Genomic DNA, 19,434 nt, shown 5'->3' on the forward strand with positions numbered 1-19,434 from the left:
AACAAACATTCAAATAATAGGGCTGGCAGTGTTATTAAAATTCTCCAGTCACATTTTACTGTGCCATAGCTCATACAGAAACAGAAGGGGTGACAGTGTCCTTATCACTCTCCAGTCTCAGTCATGATGATACTAATCCCTCTACCTCATGTGCTTATCCCTATGTTCAAGTGCATAGTGGTTTAAGTCAGGGAAACCAAAATATAAATAAAAAGGTTGAACCTTTTTAAAGAAAAAAACACCTCTCTAATAAAGGTGAAAGTTTACTGTAGAAAAACATAAAATTGCCAACATGCCATTCTACCCAAAATATTACCAAGCATAGCTGCATCAACTAGCTCCCTTCTCTCAGCTAGATCTCAGCACCTGCAATCTACACTGTCATCATATTCACTCTCACCAGTGTGTACATCATCCTCAAACAATACCAATTCATCCCTGCTGGAACCCACCATTACAGAAGTCTGTGTACTTTGATGTAATTGCCGGTAATGGCCTTGCTCATGGAATTTGTAGTTCATTTTACGGAAGAGCTATCACGCTTTTTAGACAATTCTTTTAAACCAAACTAAATGTCAAAATGTTGTGCAGACTCATTTGCATCACCACTGGGTGTCTTGGGAAAGCTAATTTTTTTCGTAGCAGCAATTTCCAGAGAAACTGAAGGAGGAGATGCCATTCTGTCATACCACTTGAGCTGTCAGTTTGCTGACCAGGAGCTCATTGCATCTCTTGAGATCTGGGTCAGTTGCAAAGAAAGAGAAGAAATAGCTCTTAAACCTAGGATCAAGCACAGTTGCCAAAATGTAATGATTCGATTTCAAGATGTTGATAACTCTTGGATCCTGGTGAAGCAAATGAAGTACTTAATCTACAAGTCCAACATAATTAGCGGAATTGCTTTGTTTCCATTTCCTCCTTCAATTTCTCTAGCTGCTTTTCAAAAAGTCTAATTAGCTGAATCACTTGACTCAAGCTAACAGTGTCTGCACTCTCTTCACAGGTGACTACTTTGAGTGGTTTCATCACCTTGCACAACACGGAAAGTATTCTGCACTGCACTGGACTAAAGTACATTCCCCCCCTAAATTCTATTCTTCTTGCAGCTGCTGCATTCTCCTACATGCTGTTGCAGAATCCCGAAAATTACCCTAAATATTTCAGGACACAGACAGCATCTCCTGCATGTCATTGTCATTTTTTAAAAAGTTCTGTACCACCAAGCTGATTGTGTAAGCAAAACAGGAAATGTGATGGATTTCCCCCTGCTGTAATGCTCTAACAATATTGGTGACGTTATCAGAAATCACATATCCTCAGGAGAGTCCAAGCAGGATAAGCCATGTTGCAATGACATCCCTTAGTTTTTCAAACAGGTTGTCAGCAGTATTACCTCTGACCTGCGTCTTGTCTCGTCTCTGATAACCACCTCTCACACCCGCCTTCAAGACTTCTCCCGTGCTGCTCCCCATTTATGGAATTCCCTACCACGCTCAATCAGACTTTCCCACAGCCTTCAAATTGTTAGATGCTCTTTGAAAACCCATCTCTTCTTTAGAGGTGACCTTATCCTCGATAACACTATTCACACTAATGCACCCTCACAACTATCAGCTGTGACCTCTTCCCTTTAGAATGTAAGCTCTCTAATGAGCAGGGTCTTCCATACCCTTTGATTCGGTGGTAGTCAATTTCACGGTACTGACTACCGCGACACAGAACAGAACGACATGAAGATTCCGAATTAATTGTACACCGACCTGTGAAAAAACCTACTTACCGGAATGCAGATTACTTAACATCACGACTCCCTGTCTTGCCAGCTGGAGAAAATGACGTCATCAGCAACATCGACTTGCCTTAAACCGGCGATCGACGGATCCACCTGTCATTTATGTAAGGTAAGTACTATTTTAGGGGTTAAGGTTAGGGTTAGGTTTAAGCTTAGGATTAGGGTTAACCCTAACTCCTAACCCTAATATCCTTAACACCCCCAACCCCTAAAACAGTACTTACATTACATAAATGATAGGCGGGTCCGTCCATCGCTTCTTTAAGCTGCGGTTGCTGATGATGTCATTTTCTTCAGCCAGCAACACAGGGAGTTGTGATGTGAAGTAATCTGCATTCCGGTAAGTAGGTTTTATCACAGGTCGGTGTACTATTCATTCGGAATCCTCATGTCGTTCTGTTCTGTGTCGGGGTAGTCAGTACCGTTAATAGGTACTACACCGCTTTCTTTCCATGTCTCCATTAATTTTGACTGCCTTGTCTTGTTTTACATATGTCCTGATTTATGTCTGCCCTTGTCTTCCCTACTGTACGGTGCTGTGGAGCACTGTGGTGCCTTACAAATTTACAAAAATAATAATAATAATAATAATAATAATTTGCCTCTTAGTGAAGCAGATGATACACAGAGTAGCCTGCCTCTGAAAAATGTGACGTTCTTGGGTACATGCTGCTGCTGTTCCTGCTGGTGAAGGCGAATCACCAACCCAGTGGGCTGTTACATTCATTTAATCTTTAGTTTGCCCAGTTCCGCTTGTCCACATATCTGTGGTTAAGTGTACAGTGGGTAGAATGGCATTTTGTAGGCCAATAATTAAATTTTTATGAGCCTTCTGGTAGAGGTGAGGAATAGCTTTTCTAGTTAAATGGTGTTGTGATGGAATTTGGTAACGGGGACAGAAGACCTAAAGTAACAGTCAAAAACCAGCTGCACCACTATGCACTTTAACATTGGCTTTAGCAGATGACGTAGAGGGATTACCATCATCATGACTGGTGCCAGCAGTTGCTTGGTGCTCCTGGTCTTCTGTATACTGCTGTGAATCCATTTTGATAACACAGTACAATGTGACTGCACATTTTGAAGAATACTGACAGCCCTATTATTTCTATTTCAGCAATGACAATTAGCAATGGAGCAATGGCACGTTGACTGTAGACTGGCAACAACACTGGCACCTTTCCTGTTTCAGTGTGAGCTATAACTCAGTAGAATGTCACTGGAGACTTTTAAGAAACATGCCGCCCCTCCTCTTTCTGTTTTAGATATGATGCTGCCCAACTGCACTAGAGACTGCCAAGAACCGTGCTACTCCTTCTGTGTTTCTCTGTGAAATGGCACTGGATCTTCTTGGAGGGCGGTACTTATAGAATCCAGAACTGAGATCCTACAACGCAACAATGACGTTTTGCCTCGTTTTCACTTCCGAGGGCGTGCGAAAGTACCGGGCCGATTCGGCTAAGTACTCGGATTGGCGAAGTTCAGGTAGGTTCTGTTATCGGAAAACCAAGCCCAAGCATCTCTAATGTCCACACGGGCACAATGTTGGACCAGTCTGGCAGGTGTAGTGAATCCTAGTCAGCAGTGTCCTGAACAAAGAATACTCCCATCTGCCTGTATCTGCATATTTTAAAACCTCACTCTTTATCACAGTAGTGTATTCAGATGAGCATTCCCTTAGACCAAACCCCAACCTGGAATTGATTTTCCACTTACCAGGTGCTGTCAGTCCTCAACTCACTTGCAAGCACCCTACCATGTGTTGGCCAGTAGGTCTACTAAAGCAGGATGCGACTCAGTGGGACGCCTGCTGCCAGCCTATAGAAAGGGTTGTTTACATAATAGCAGGACATGTATTCCCACCTGGCAACATTTAAGAATTGTTCATTTGATATAAAATACATACATACATGTCAACACAACACAATCCAAGCAATGTAGAGCACAGTTTGGACGCAAAGTGGTAGGCTAAACCCCTAGTGTCAATGTCCTGATACTCTCATCTCGTTACAGAGGTATTTTAATTGAATCCCCTACCATTGATTCAGACTCGTGGTCTGGAGTAGCAGTTGTTTAAATACTGTACTGGAATTCCTAGAAAAAGCACAGTTACAGTTTAAAATTTTTTATAGAAGCTAGTATTTGTGTTGTGTTAGCACCAGGAAGCATTAATGGTTTTTATTGGTGGCCAGAACCTAATAGCTGGCACTGGTAGGTAGATTCTCCTTCCAAATATTACATCTGACTTTTATTCATTTTCATTTGAGTCTAAATTGGATCAAGTAATCTGAAACAATACTGTGGGCAAAAGTAGATTCCTCCTACAAAAGAGAAGACCTGGATAACAATTTAAATCAAAATCTGAAAATGTGGACGTATTTTTCTCTAAATTATAACAGACACAAAGGCTTGTCGTTGCTTAACTTGTTTGGTTGGTACACCAACATACACTGTTTAGCTGTGTGCTTGAATGAAACCCAGCACGGTGGCATAGTGGTTAGCACTTCTGCCTCACAACACTGGGGTCATGAGTTCAATTCCCGACCATGGCCTTATCTGTGCGGAGTTTGTATGTTCTCCCTGTGTTTGCGTGGGTTTCCTCCGGGTGCTCCGGTTTCCTCCCATACTCCACAAACATACTAAGAGGTTAATTAGCTGCTATCAAAATTGACCCTAGTCTCTCTCTCTCTCTCTCTCTCTCTCTCTCTCTCTCTCTCTCTCTCTGTATCTTAGGGAATTTAGACTGTAAGCCCCAATGGGGCAGGGACTGATGTGAATGAGTTCTCTGTACATCGCTGCGGAATCAGTGGCGCTATATAAATAAATGGTGATGATGATGATGATGATATCTTCTGTCATCAATGGGGTTGCTTTAAATCATGGGCCCTATGGTTTTGTACAGCCCTCACCGCAGTGCCATTTGCCTAATGTCAGCAGTTTGGAAATCCTCAACATGAATAGCCTTTGATGCTGGAGATTTCAAAACTGCTGACATCAGGCTGATGACATAGCAGATTGGTATATGGGCATATGGGATAAACAGTTTATGATCGCCCCTCTCAAGAGAAACAGTTATCTGGATTAACTCCTGCATCACTGGTCTGTAGATTATTGCTCTCTGGGTGAGTGGCACTTCCAATAGACCATGACAACTTTTCTGAATGCATAACCATTCATCCATCTGGGGCATGAGCCAGATCTTGTCTTGTTCTTGACAGAATCGGTCTCTCCCAGATTGGCTACAGCTCTTTTACAGCCTACTACCAGTATAAGCATGAAACACAGGTTAAACACACAAACTATATTACATTAACATACAGTTAAAAATGAGTCAGCTTAGGGGAAGAGAAGCAGGTCCAGATGAACTTAACCTGTACTGAGCATGTCCAGTACCTGCCTTTCCTGGAACCCGGTGATCTGGGGTGATCAAAAGATGGTGTAAGTCCTGGCCTGAAAAACATTTTGGTAGGGAGCTTTTTAAATCGCATAGGGCTATTGCCCTGTGGGGGAGAAACAGTAGATATAATAATAATAATAATAATAATAATAATGTATTTACATATATATATATATATATATATATATATATATATTAGGGATGTGCACCGGCGACTTTTGAGGTCTCGTGTTTTGTGTTTTGGATCCGGATTTTCGTTATTTTTGAGGTTCGGATTTGTCTCGCAAAACACTTGACGAAAGGTCTCGGTTCGGATTTAAGGTATTGGATTCGGATTTTTTTTGAAAAAAACATAAAAAGTTTAAAAATCAAGTTTTTGGGCTTATTTTCACTCCTAGGCTATTATTAACCTCAATAACATTCAATAACAAGCATTTCCACTAATTTACAGTGTATTCTGAACACCTCACAATATAGTTATTAGTCCAAAACGTTGCAACAAGGTATCTTTCTGGACTGCGTAGAGGAGTGGGTCACCACAATATATATTAAAAACCCTGAACTTTTATGATTCGCACCAATAATTGTACCTGGACTGCGTAGAGGAGTGGGTCACCACAATATATTAAAAACCCTGAACTTTTATGAATCGCACCAATAAATGTACCTGGACTGCGTAGAGGAGTGGGTCACCACAATATCTTAAAAACCCTGAACTTTTATGAATCGCAACAATAAATGTACCTGGACTGCGTAGAGGAGTGGGTCACCACAATATATTAAAAACCCTGAACTTTTATGAATCGCACCAATAAATGTACCTGGACTGCGTAGAGGAGTGGGTCACCACAATATATATAATAAGAAAACCATCAACTTGTTTGATTCGCACCAATAAATGTACCTGGACTGCGTAGAGGAGTGGGTCACCACAATATATTAAAAACCCTGAACTTTTATGAATCGCACCAATAAATGTACCTGGACTGCGTAGAGGAGTGGGTCACCACAATATCTTAAAAACCCTGAACTTTTATGAATCGCACCAATAAATGTACCTGGACTGCGTAGAGGAGTGGGTCACCACAATATATATAATAAGAAAACCATCAACTTGTTTGATTCGCACCAATAAATGTACCTGGACTGCGTAGAGGAGTGGGTCACCACAATATATATAATAAGAAAACCATCAACTTGTTTGATTCGCACCAATAAATGTACCTGGACTGCGTAGAGGAGTGGGCACTGGGCACCACAATAAAATATATAAAAAACCTTCAACAGGTCTGCATTACACTACACATACGGCTGCTCCTCCATCCTCTCCATCATATACATGTTGGAGTTTTAGCGTGTGACAACCTCTTGTTTTTGATAATGTCAGTGCATTTTGAATATTTTTCAATTTGCCCCACACCACTGAATGTACTTTATCTATGATACGCATCTATCTATCTTGACTGCGTAGTGTGGTGGCCCCGGTACACAATTTGGTACCGGGGCCACAATAAAATAAATACACCCTCCACGTGTCAGAATTCCACCAAACAAGTATCTGGACTGCGTAGTGGGGTGGCCCCGGTACCCAACTTGATACCGGGGCCACAATAAAATAAATACACCCTCCACGTGTCAGAATTCCACCAAACAAGTATCTGGACTGCGTAGTGGGGTGGCCCCGGTACCCAACTTGATACCGGGGCCACAATAAAATAAATACACCCTCCACGTGTCAGAATTCCACCAAACAAGTATCTGGACTGCGTAGTGGGGTGGCCCCGGTACCCAACTTGATACCGGGGCCACAATAAAATAAATACACCCTCCACGTGTCAGAATTCCACCAAACAAGTATCTGGACTGCGTAGTGGGGTGGCCCCGGTACCCAACTTGATACCGGGGCCACAATAAAATAAATACACCCTCCACGTGTCAGAATTCCACCAAACAAGTATCTGGACTGCGTAGTGGGGTGGCCCCGGTACCCAACTTGATACCGGGGCCACAATACCTCCTCCAAACATGCTACAGACAATTCGTCATTGAGATCCCATTAAGTATGTTAAAGACAGACAGGGTCCAAGTGTTATTAGTTGACTTTGTAAAGAAAAAAACTGTCCCTGTTGCACATAGTCGTGCAATGAAGACTTACTTTTTCATTTAAAGGCACGATCTTTCAAGTGTAGTGTTTGTAAGTCTAAGTCATATTATACTTTTGGTAAAATTGGTTTTTTTTGTTCCTCTTTATGTTAATTAATTAGTAATAGAATTAAAGTAGGAAATAGAATTAAATAGAATTAAAGTAGGAAATAGAGTGGTATAGAGTTGTAGTGTGGTATAGATAGAGTGGTCCACACAATATAATAATAAAACCCTCAACTGGTCTGAATTCCACCAAACAAGTATCTTGACTGCGTAGTGTGGTGGCCCCGGTACACAATTTGGTACCGAGGCCACAATATAATTAAAAAACCCTCCACGTGTCGGAATTCCACCAAACAAGTATCTGGACTGCATAGTGGGGTGGCCCCGGTACCCAATTTGATACCGGGGCCACAATACCTCCTCAAAACATGCTCCAGACAATTCGTCATTGACAGACCCCAGACAGACAGGGTCGTAGTGTTATTGTTTGACTTTGTAAACCCAAAAAAATGTCCCTGTTGCACTTGCACATAGTCGTGCAATCAAGACTGACTTTTTCATTTAAAGGCACGATCTTTAAAGTGTCAGAAAGAGAGAGAAGACACAGGAGAGGAGAGTTGTAGCTGGGGACCTGGGGTGGAAGCTCCCAGGCTCCCCCAGCATTGCCTGGAAGTCTGAGCGTGGTGACTGAGCCAGGGCAAGGAATGTGTGCCCTGGATGAGGGGGAGAACTCCATGCCACTATAGTGAACCCAAGAGAGAGGGGGACACTGCACATGGAAGAGGCCCTGGAGTGAGGGCTGCTACAAGAGGCATGGTAGCTGTAGTGTCAGATCCTGAGGCTGAGAGTACACAGAGTGACGTGTCAGAGCACAGGAGACATTATCCCCGCAGAGGAGGGATGAGCTGCAGTTGAGAGGTCTGCTGTTGAAATAGGACATGCACACTTTAACAAACCAATCATTTCAGCGACAGGGCCTACCAAACAACTTTGACTGAAATGATTGGTTTGTTTGGGCCCCCACACCAAAAAAGCTATTCATCTCTCCCTGTACAGACTAAACAGGCTCTACTGAGGCAAGATGTCGTCCTCATCCTCAACCTCTGATTCCTCTCCCCCTACAGTGTGTACTTCCTCCTCATCACACATTATCAATTCGTCCCCGCTGGACTCCACAACCACAGGTCCCTCTGTAGTATCTGGAGGGCAGTGCTGTACTTCATTGAGGAATTGATTATTCATTTTTATAAACATCATTTTTTCAACGTTGTGAGGAAGCAACCTCCTTCGCCGCTCACTGACCAGGTTCCCCGCTGCACTAAAAACTCTTTCCGAGTACACACTGGAGGGGGGACAACTCAGGTAAAATAGAGCCAGTTTGTACAGGGGCTTCCAAACTGCCTTTTTTCCTGCCAGTAACAATATGGACTGTCTGACATGTCTACTTGGATGGTGTCAGCAAAGTAATCATCCACAATTTTTTCTATTGTGACAGCATCCAATGCAGCGAGAGTAGACATGTCTGCAATGGTTGGCAGGTCCTTCAGTCCGGACCAGATGTTATCAGCATCCCCGCCAGTGCCTCTTTTGGGAAAACTGAGCTTTTTCCTCGCAGCCATAGATGTGGAAGAAAATGAGGGTGGAGCTGTTGGCATGTCACGGTCCTCTTCAGAGGACAATCTCCTGACCAGCAGGTCTTTGCACCGCTGTAGATTTGTGTCCGCCGGAAACAGAGACACAACATACGCTTTAAACCGAGGATCGAGCACGGTGGCCAGAATGTATTCCTCTGACTTTAAAAGAGTGACCACCCTCGGATCCTGGCAAAGCGTACGAAGGGCTACATCCACAAGAGCTACATGCTTGCTGTAATCGCAATGGCTTACCAGCTCCTCCCTCACTTTCTCCAGCTGCTTCTGCAACAGCCTGATCAGGGGAATGACCTGACTCAAGCTGGCAGTGTCGGAACTGACTTCTCGTGTGGCAAGTTCAAATGGCTGCAGAACCTTGCACAACACGGAAATCAGTCTCCACTGCGCTTGACTCAGGCGCATCCCCACTCCTTTGCCTATGTCGTAGGTGGCTGTGTAGGCCTGAATGGCCTTTTGCTGCTCCTCCATCCTCTGCAGCATATAGAGGGTGGAGTTCCAGCGCGTCACAACCTCTTGTTTGAGGTGATGGCAGGGCAGGTTCAAGCTTTTCTGATGTGCCTCTAGTCTGCGGTAGGCACTGGCTGAATGCCGAAAGTGTCCAGCAATTTTGCGGGCCACCGCAAGCATCTCCTGCACACCCCTGTCACTCTTGAGGTAATGCTGCACCACCAAATTAATGGTGTGGGCAAAACATGGGACGTGCTGGAAATTGCCCATATTTAATGCCCGCACAATGTTACTGGCATTGTCTGACACCACAAATCCCCATGAGAGTCTAAGTGGGGTAAGCCACTGGGAGATAATTTCCCTCATTTTCTCTAATATGTTGGCAGCGTTGTGCCTCTTATTAAAGCCTGTAATGCACAATGTTGCCTGCCTTTGCATGAGCAGCCATTTTGTAGATGCTGCTACTGATGCAGCTGTTGCTGTTGCTGCGGAAGGGGATGCATCTACCCAGTGGGCTGTCACAGTCATATAGTCCTTCGTTTGCCCAGAACCACTTGTCCACATGTCCGTGGTTAAGTGGACAGTGGGTACAACCGCATTTTTAAGAGCACTGAGGACACTTGATCGTACTTCTCTGTACATTTTTGGTATCGCCTGCCTAGTGAAGTGGAATCTCGAGGGGATTTGGTACCGGGGACACAATACCTCCATCAACCCTCTAAATCCCACTCCACTGATGGCGGACACCGGGCGCACGTCTAACACCAACATTGCAGTTACAGCCGCAGTTATACGCTTTGCAATAGGGTGACTACTATCGTATTTGGTGGTCATGGCAAACGACTGTTGGACGGTCAATTGTTTGGTGAAAGACTTAGCGGTCTTACGACTTCCCCTCTGGGAAGATGACCGACTAACAGCAGCAACAGCAGCAGTGGCAGTAGTAGGCGTACCGCTGCAGGATTCCTCGGATGAATCCCGTATTGAGGAGGACTCAGTCTGGCTGGTGACTTGGGCTGCAGGACTGAATCTGATGGAGATTGTGGAGGAAGTTGACGAGGAGGGTGTTGCTGGTGTGTATCCAACTGGACCACGGGATTTAGGTGTCCCTGTACCGATGAGGGTCCTAGCCCCAGTTCCTGAACTAACCACTGAACTATGAAGGTTATTCAGGTGACGTATAAGGGAGGATGTTCCTAGGTGGGCAAGATCCTTACCCCTGCTTATTTGAGCTTTACATAAGCTACATATTGCCATACATTGGTTGTCTGGATTTGGATAAAAATAACTCCAGACCGAAGAGGTGCATTTTTTGGTCTTCTGACCAGGCATGACGATGGGCTTTTTCATCCCATGGACATCAGCTGTTTCCCCCCCTGGTGCCTCATTTACAATAACCACATCACCATCCTCATCATCAAGTTCCTCCACAGCGCCAGCTACATCATCAATAGCCTCCTCCCGAGCCACCTCTTCCCGTACAGTGATGGGAAGGTCAGGCTTGACAACCACCAACACCCTTGGACTCGCCTTGGGGATTTGTGACAATTTCTCTTTAGAAGGCAGAGTTGTTTGCTGTTTTGTTGCTGACAGCATAACTCTCTTCAATTTTTTGTGGGGGGGGGGAGGAGGAGGAGGGCTAAGATCCGTGGGTGAAGCTGAACCACTAGTCATGAACACGGGCCAGGGCCTAAGCCGTTCCTTGCCACTCCGTGTCGTAAATGGCATATTGGCAACTTTACGTTTCTCCTCAGATGATTTAAAGTTTCTCTTTTTGCTACTTTTTCTTAACTTGGGCTTTTTGGATTTTACATGCCCGGTACTACGAGATTGGGCATCGGGCTTGGAAGACGACGTTGATGGCATTTCATCGTCTATGTCATGACTAGTGGCAGCAGCTTCAGCATTAGGAGGAAGTGGGTCTTGATCTTTCCCTACTTTATCCTCCAAATTTTTGGTCTCCATTATATGTAGCACAAGATACTGCAGAATGTGTGAACTTGGTAATATTGCAGTACCAATGGACTTATAATGCTGGATTGGTTTTGCAAATTTGGTTATAATTATTATATATTTTTTTTTTTTTTTTAATTTTTTATTTTTTTTTACTTTTTTTTTATTTTTTACAAACTTGGGAATAATGGGGAAATAACTATGCCCTTAGAAGCACAGAGCACAGGACACAGCACCACTGGACTGAACAGGACACGGCACAGGACCCAGCAGCACTACGGAACTCAGCAGGACAGAGCACAGGACACAGCACCACTGGACTGATACTGCAGAATGTGTAAACTTTGTAATATTGCAGTACCACTGGACTTTTACTGCTGAATGTGTGAACTTGGTAATATTGCAGTACCAATGGACTTATAATGCTGGATTGGTTTTGCAAATTTGGTTATAATTATTATATTTTTTTTTTTTTTTTAAATTTTTTATTTTTTTTTACTTTTTTTTTATTTTTTACAAACTTGGGAATAATGGGGAAATAACTATGCCCTTAGAAGCACAGAGCACAGGACACAGCACCACTGGACTGAACAGGACACGGCACAGGACCCAGCAGCACTACGGAACTCAGCAGGACAGAGCACAGGACACAGCACCACTGGACTGATACTGCAGAATGTGTAAACTTTGTAATATTGCAGTACCACTGGACTTTTACTGCTGAATGTGTGAACTTGGTAATATTGCAGTACCAATGGGCTTATACTGCAGGATTGGTTGTGAAAATTTTGTGGTAATTAAAAAATATTAAAGTAGTTTTTGGTATTTTATAAAAAAAACTTTTTTTTATTTTTTTAAACACAGGGGAATATTGGGGAAATAACTATGCCCTTAGAAGCACAGAGCACAGGACACAGCACCACTGGACTGAACAGGACACAGCACAGGACCCAGCAGCACCACTGACCTCAGAAGGACAGAGCACAGCACACAGCACCACTGGACTGATACTGCAGAACACAGCACAGCACAGCACTAAACAGCACAGCACTAAACAGCACAGCACTAAACAGCACAGAACTAAACAGCACAGAACTAAACAGCACAGAACTAAACAGCACAGAACTAAACAGCACAGAGGACCACCTAACACACCCTCCCTCTACCCTGATCAATGCCCGAGTGAAGATGGCGGCGACTAGCGGGGAATTTATAGGATCCGAGTATCGCGAGATCCGACAACGGGATTATGAGTCAGAGCCTCAGTTTCACTTTTGAATTTGGCGCCAATACCCGGATCTGTCTCGGATCCGACTCGGATCCGCAACGTTCGGGTGGGCTCGGATTTCAGAAATCCGAGCGCGCTCATCCCTAATATATATATACTTATATATACAAGCATTAAAAAAACACTTTTATATATTTTTTGTATACTAACAATAGAACTGAAAGTTCAAAGTGTGCTTCCAGTTCCACACATGTGCCAGGCCCCTGTATATGCTCAGTAGAGCAGAAAATGTGGGTGACAGAACCATAAATAACCTTTATTGCTCTGGATAGTTTTCACCATGGTAGCTGAAAATCGCTCAGTTGACACAACTATGACATAATGTTAAACCGTGGCAATAAATAGATTTTTATTGGTGCGATACGCAGTGATAAAACTTTATTGATGAATAGACCCAATGGTTTTACTTGCAGTATATTGGTGCTTAAGTAAAATAAGAGACTTCTGAAACTTGAATACATACTTATTTCTGCCATCTCAAAGGTGGTGTAATTTTCAGGTCAGAGTACAATATTGAGCTACGCTGCCTGTAGCTGCACAGCCCATGCCTGCGTCTGGTGGCCAAGAGGCAGGCATCATCATCATCATCATTTATTTATATAGTGCCACTAATTTCGCAGCGCTGTACAAAGAACTCATTCACATCAGTCCCTGCCCCATTGGAGCTTACAGTCTAAATTCCCTAATATAGACACACACACACAGACAGACAGAGAGGGAGACAGACAGACAGAGAAGGGAGACAGACAGGGAGAGACTAGGGTCAATTTTGATAGCAGCCAATTAACCTACCAGTGTGTTTTTGGAGTGTGGGAGGAAACCGGAGCACCCGGAGAAAACCCACACAAACAAAGGGAGAACATACAAATTCCACACAGATAAGGCCATGGTCGGGAATCAAACTCATGACCCCAGTGCTGTGAGGCAGAAGTGCTAACCACTAGGCCTCACAGCAATTGTCGCTGTGTTTTATTATTAATTAAATTAAGACGACAAGGAAATATCTTTGTGTCTCAGCCATCATGTGCGGCAATGATTTGGGGTACTGTTCAGTTACTGGGCATGATTGCTTCTGTTACAACCAGTTGAGGTTCTCTAATGATGTCAGTATTGTACACCATTCAATAAAATGCTCTCTGTATTGCATAAAGATCACTAGACTATTCTCTCTATTATATATGATTTATTTAGATGTTCTCTGTATTGTATAGAGATCTTATAGAATGTTTCTTGCAGTGTATATCAGACACTAGAATGCTTTCTGTTTTGTATGTATAGCACTAGAACGGTCTTTGTATTGTATAGATGTTACTAGAATGCCCTCTATATTGTATGTATGCCACTAGAATGCTCTCTGTATTGTATAGAGGTCACTTGAATAGTATGTGCTTTGAATAGTATTCAGATGGGGCTAGTAGGTGTTTTGTTTGATTACAACTCTTTGTCATAATATTTCATACATTTGCTTGGCTATATAAGAGCACACCTGCATTAGACACACCACAACCACACAGCTTAAGTCAGACCCATCTTTCTATTGCGGTGTGGAAGTCGAAAAAGCTGGGCCACTTGCATGTGTTTGCCCCCAAACCAAAAGTTACCAGTCCTCTGATTTCCACCTAGTTTTTTTTTTTTGTGAATTTAGAGCATAGTGAGGCATCCTATTGCTCCTGGTTAGAAAAACCTATATCCACGCATTATCTTGAGTAAAATTAATTCACACCACATTCTGCAGGATAAATTCATGCACAGTTCCATACAAACAGGAGCAAAATCTGTTGCAAATGCAGTTGCAGTTCTAATGACTGGTTCATAAACATATCCATTATGTCCAAAAAATAGATGGATCTTGTTAACCCTTTAAAGATAAACATTCAGACACAATGCCATAAAAAAACACTATAAAACGTCACAACCGATTTACCTTTAATAAATTTACCTTTAATAAATTATAGAAGCAAGTTAAAATGATGGGTATAGCCATAGCACCATGGGAGCTACATACAGATATATTTCCCAGGGCTCTGCCAGTTTTCAAAACACAGAATCGGCAAATCAATAAAGCAAACCATCCTTGATACCCCCACTTCCTTTGTGAAGTGTGCAGGATGGGGCAATTTGCTGGCCCATATCCGCTGCACTATGATGCAAGATGCAAGTTGTGGCACTATACGGTGTGGGGCAATAATGACGTGATTGCATGGTCATTCTCGTCTGCATTTGTTTCCCCGAAGCCCAACAAAATATGCAGGTTTGAAGTAAATGCTATTTGCAGCTCAGTAAGGAACAAAAAGCATCACAATGTCACCTGAGATTTCCCCCTGTCTAGACAGGTCCAGTAAGATGCAGGAGGAAATATGTCTCAGGTCTCCCCTGCCTGCCAGTAATGATAGAATCAGTTTATCCTGCATCTAACAAGAGCTTACATGTCAGCTACTGTTAAGTTCAAGTTACAGTGGACCTACCAGTGTTTTCAACGGTGGAGACCTGAGATAGCTTCCCTGTTCAAAAATTAATCAAAAAAAATAAAATAGTAAGTTAAAGATGGGGGAAAAAGTTAAAAAGCTTAAAAATAAAAAAGGTAACTTTACATACACATATTTGCATTCCTATACCCTGGGGAACTAAGTGACAGCTTACATACAGGCCAAATTGTTGGGTTATTGAATGTGTTTATCTTTATTGTAAATTTTATACAGCTTCATACTATCTGCTTATTTAAATTAAATCTCCAGCTAAGTAAAATAAATCTGGATGTTACTACTCAAGATATTCACTGACCCCCGTGTTCTGGTTTTGGTTTTGGATCTGGATTAACTTCGTGTTTTGGTTTTGGCAAAACCATCCATGCGTGTTTTGGTTTTGGATCTGGATTAACTTCGCGTTTTGCTTTTGGTTTTGGCAAAACCACCCTTGCCTGTTTTGCTTTTGGTTCCCTATTTTTTTTTCTAAAATCCCTATTTTTTTTTGCTAAAATCACATAATTTTGCTCTTTTTTTCCCTACATTATTATTAACCTCAATAACACTAATTTCAAGTTATTTGCAGTCAATTTTGACCACCTCACAGATCACTATATTATTTTCATACACTTTCAAACAAAGACTGCAGCGACCTGGCTGGATGCTAAGCGACAGAGCAATGACACAGGACAATTCATAGCACATCTAGGAAACATTGCCACACAGCAGTGGCAGAAAAGAAAAGTAAGCAAGATGGAATTGTCCTTGGGCCTTGTCACTCACCCTTATGTAAGATATTGAAAAGGACATGTACAGTTTAACAAAGCAAGCACTCCAGCGACAAGCAAATCCACTTTTATGGCTGAAGTGTTGGATTTGTTTGGGCCCCCACAAAACAAGCTACCAATAGCTTAGCTGCTTTAAGCCTAACAGTCTGTCAATGCAGAGCCGTAACTAGGGCTGTGCGACAGGGGCAACCACCCAGGGCGCAATGCTGAAGTGGGGCGCAATTTAGGAATATTTTAGGTTCATTTGGTTAAAATTGAGAGCTAGGGGGGCAGCATTTGTCTTTCTCGCCCCAGGTGCTAGAATTCTAAGTTATGGCTCTGTGTCAATGAACTCTACATTATTAAACCTCGACTGTTCATGCTGCATCTTTAATCTCCTTCTCCTCTGTGGATACCTCCCTCTCATCCCTGAAGGATTGCCAAACTTATGTAGACACAGGAATTGATATTACAACTGGAGTGGCATTAGACCTGCTTCAGACATACTGTGACACGGAACATGTGGTGAGCATGTCATGTTGGAATACGCTGCACTGAACAGAGATTTATACCAATATCTAAACACAGTTGAAGAGGCCGTACTTAAGTCAAAACGTGACCCACCGGATGAGATCCTGGATTTAAGAGAGCTTGTACATGAGAAATACACTGCACATCAGAAGAATAATACAGAGGAGGCCCTCAGGCAGGACAATAAATATGTTCAGTTTAAAGAACAGCTAAGAGACCTGAGAAAACAATTGGGTGTGTCACTGGCCCTTGCAGACTAAGCTTTGGAAGATGAAGACGAGGAGATCGCTGACACCCTGAGCACATGGCCGGTACAGTGAAACGGAGAATGAATCATGAAATCAGTTATGGTCCATTTCATTGCTCCACCCGTTCCTTGGATAAGTGTGGTAATTCTACAGCTAATACATGGCGGCGAGCGCTGACCCCCCCGGGATACGTGCTTTTATCAGACCAATATCAATCCGGGGTGCCAGAAAATGAACTAAAAAGAGCCATTGAAATTCACAGCAAAAAGCAAGTTCATCACTGAGCTTCGAATAAGCCCCAATTCCCAAAAAAATATAGTATAGTTAGGTACCTTTGATGTAAAGTGCAGATTGCAAAACACTTTGTGCAATACTGATGAAAGATCAGCAAAGTGGAAGGTTTGAGTAATACATATACACGTCTATTTAGACATCCATGCTTACATTACTTCTGCAAGCAGCGTTGTTCTTTGTTAATAAAACTGTTATCTTTATACCGTTCATAAAAATTAAAAATAATCCTCCACCATTCTTTGGATGTTGATAGTTGATAGTAGGATCAGATGGAGTTACAGCAGAGGTGTCACTAATTTTGGTCAATTCTTTACAGTACACAAGACCAGGGGGTAAATGTATCAAGCTGAGAGTTTTCCAACGGGTTTGAAAAGTGGGGATGTTGCCTATAACAACCAATCAGATTCTAGCTTTCATTTTGTAGAATGCACTAAATCAATGATAGATAGAATCTGATTGGTTTTTCAAACCCGCCGAAAAACTCTCAGCTTGATACATTTACCCCCAGATGTCAAAATGTTGTGCTGAGTTATCTGCATCATCAATGGGTGTCTAAGAATTTTGCAAAGCACACAACAGTATATAGCACATGTAGGTAACATTGGCACACAGCGGTAGCTGAAAGGAAAAGTGGTGCAAGATGGAAATGTCCTTAGGCCCTTCCACCCACCCTTATGTTGGATCTTAAAGCACTACAGCGGCAAGGAGTGCCACTTGTGAAGCTGCTGTGCTTGGTTTGTTTGGGCCCCACACAAAACAAGCTAACAATGGGCTTAAGGCACACAAGGTAATAGTGCTGTTAATGAACTTTACTGTGGAAAGATGTTGTTGTCATCATCCTCACCCTCATCAGTTTATACATCATCCTCACACATTATTAATTCATCACCGCTGGAATCCACAATTACTGAAGTCTCAGTATTTTGATGTAATTGGCGGGAAAAGCCTTCCTCGTGGGAATTGACGTTCATTTTTATGAACATCATCTTTTCCACATTTTGAAGAAGTAGCCTACTATGACGATCGCTGACAAGGTTCCCTGCTGTGCTGAAAACTCTATCCGAGTACACATTGAAGGATGAGCAGTGTAGACAGTGCAATGCGGGTGGTACATGGGTCTCCAAATTCCCTTTTTTCCTCCCAGTATGTACATGTACTGACTGATTGTTTATTTCTATGCTGTCGTTAAAATAATCCTCCACCATCCTTTGGATGTTGATAGTAGGATCAGGTGGAGTTGGCATTTTTATTTTTTTCTGCAGATAACTTTGCCTGGATTACATCTCTTTTTTCTTTACCAAGGTAAAAGGTGTTTTTTTACATTTTTGTTTCCCTGACTTAAAACACTATGCACTTTAACATAGGCTTTAGCAGGTGACGTAGAGGGATTACTATCATTATGACTGGTGCCAGCAGCTGCTTGGTGCTCCTCGTCTTCTGTGTACTGCTGTAAATCCATTTTGAAATTATTATTATTTCTATTTCAGCAATGACAGTTAGCAATGGAGCAATGGAGCTCTCCTGTTTGTGTGTGAGCTATATTATACCGTACAATGTGACTGTAGATTTAGACCAAGACTGCCAGACCTATTATTTCTATTTAGGCAATGGCAATTAGCAATGGAGCTCTCCTGTTTGTGTGTGACCTATATAACACAGTACAATGTGACTGCAGATTTAGACCAAGACTTCGAGCCCTATTATTTCTATTTCAGCAATGACAATTAGCAATGGAGCAGTGGAGCTCTCCTGAATATCACTGGGGACTTTGAAGAACACTGCTACCCCTCCTCTTTCTTTTCTAGCTATAACGCTGCCCAACTGCACTAGAGACTGACAAGAAACATGCTACCCCTTCTGTGTCCCTCTGTGAAATGGCGCTGGATCGCCGTGGAGGGCCGTACTTGTAGAATCCAAAACTTACGAGATCCAACGAAGTAACAATGATGTTTTGCCTTGGTTTCAATTCTGAAATTGAAAATTCTGCGTTTGAAAGTATCGGCGAATTTCGGGTGTGCTCGGTTGTCTGTGAACCGAGCCTGAGCATATCTAGTTACTACTTTATTTTGTGTGTGTTGTGAAGAAGATGTAGTGTCACCACATCCAGTAGCATCTGCTCCTATTTGCATACTAATAGGCCTCAACCCTAGGTGGGCTACATTTATTTGTATTGTTATGCCATACAGTGCACTCTCCATGTGAAGGGATCAGGAGGGTAATTTATCTATCTTGGACCAAATACAACAAATAACAGACTTTTCCTAATTTGTCTTATTAAGCAGTGAAATTGAAGAGTTAAATTAGGGAGGGCCTTTTTCCAATTATCCAGTACTTCTCAGGGCAGGAGGAATTAGTCCTGTACATACTCACTGGTATGTTCAGATGCAGGCAAGAAAATACAGGACATACAGTACATTTTCCATCTTCTAGAGATTTTTTGTGTCTTGACCTGACT

This window comes from Mixophyes fleayi, chromosome 2, assembly GCF_038048845.1.
Source record: "Mixophyes fleayi isolate aMixFle1 chromosome 2, aMixFle1.hap1, whole genome shotgun sequence".
Classification (NCBI taxonomy): domain Eukaryota; kingdom Metazoa; phylum Chordata; class Amphibia; order Anura; family Limnodynastidae; genus Mixophyes; species Mixophyes fleayi.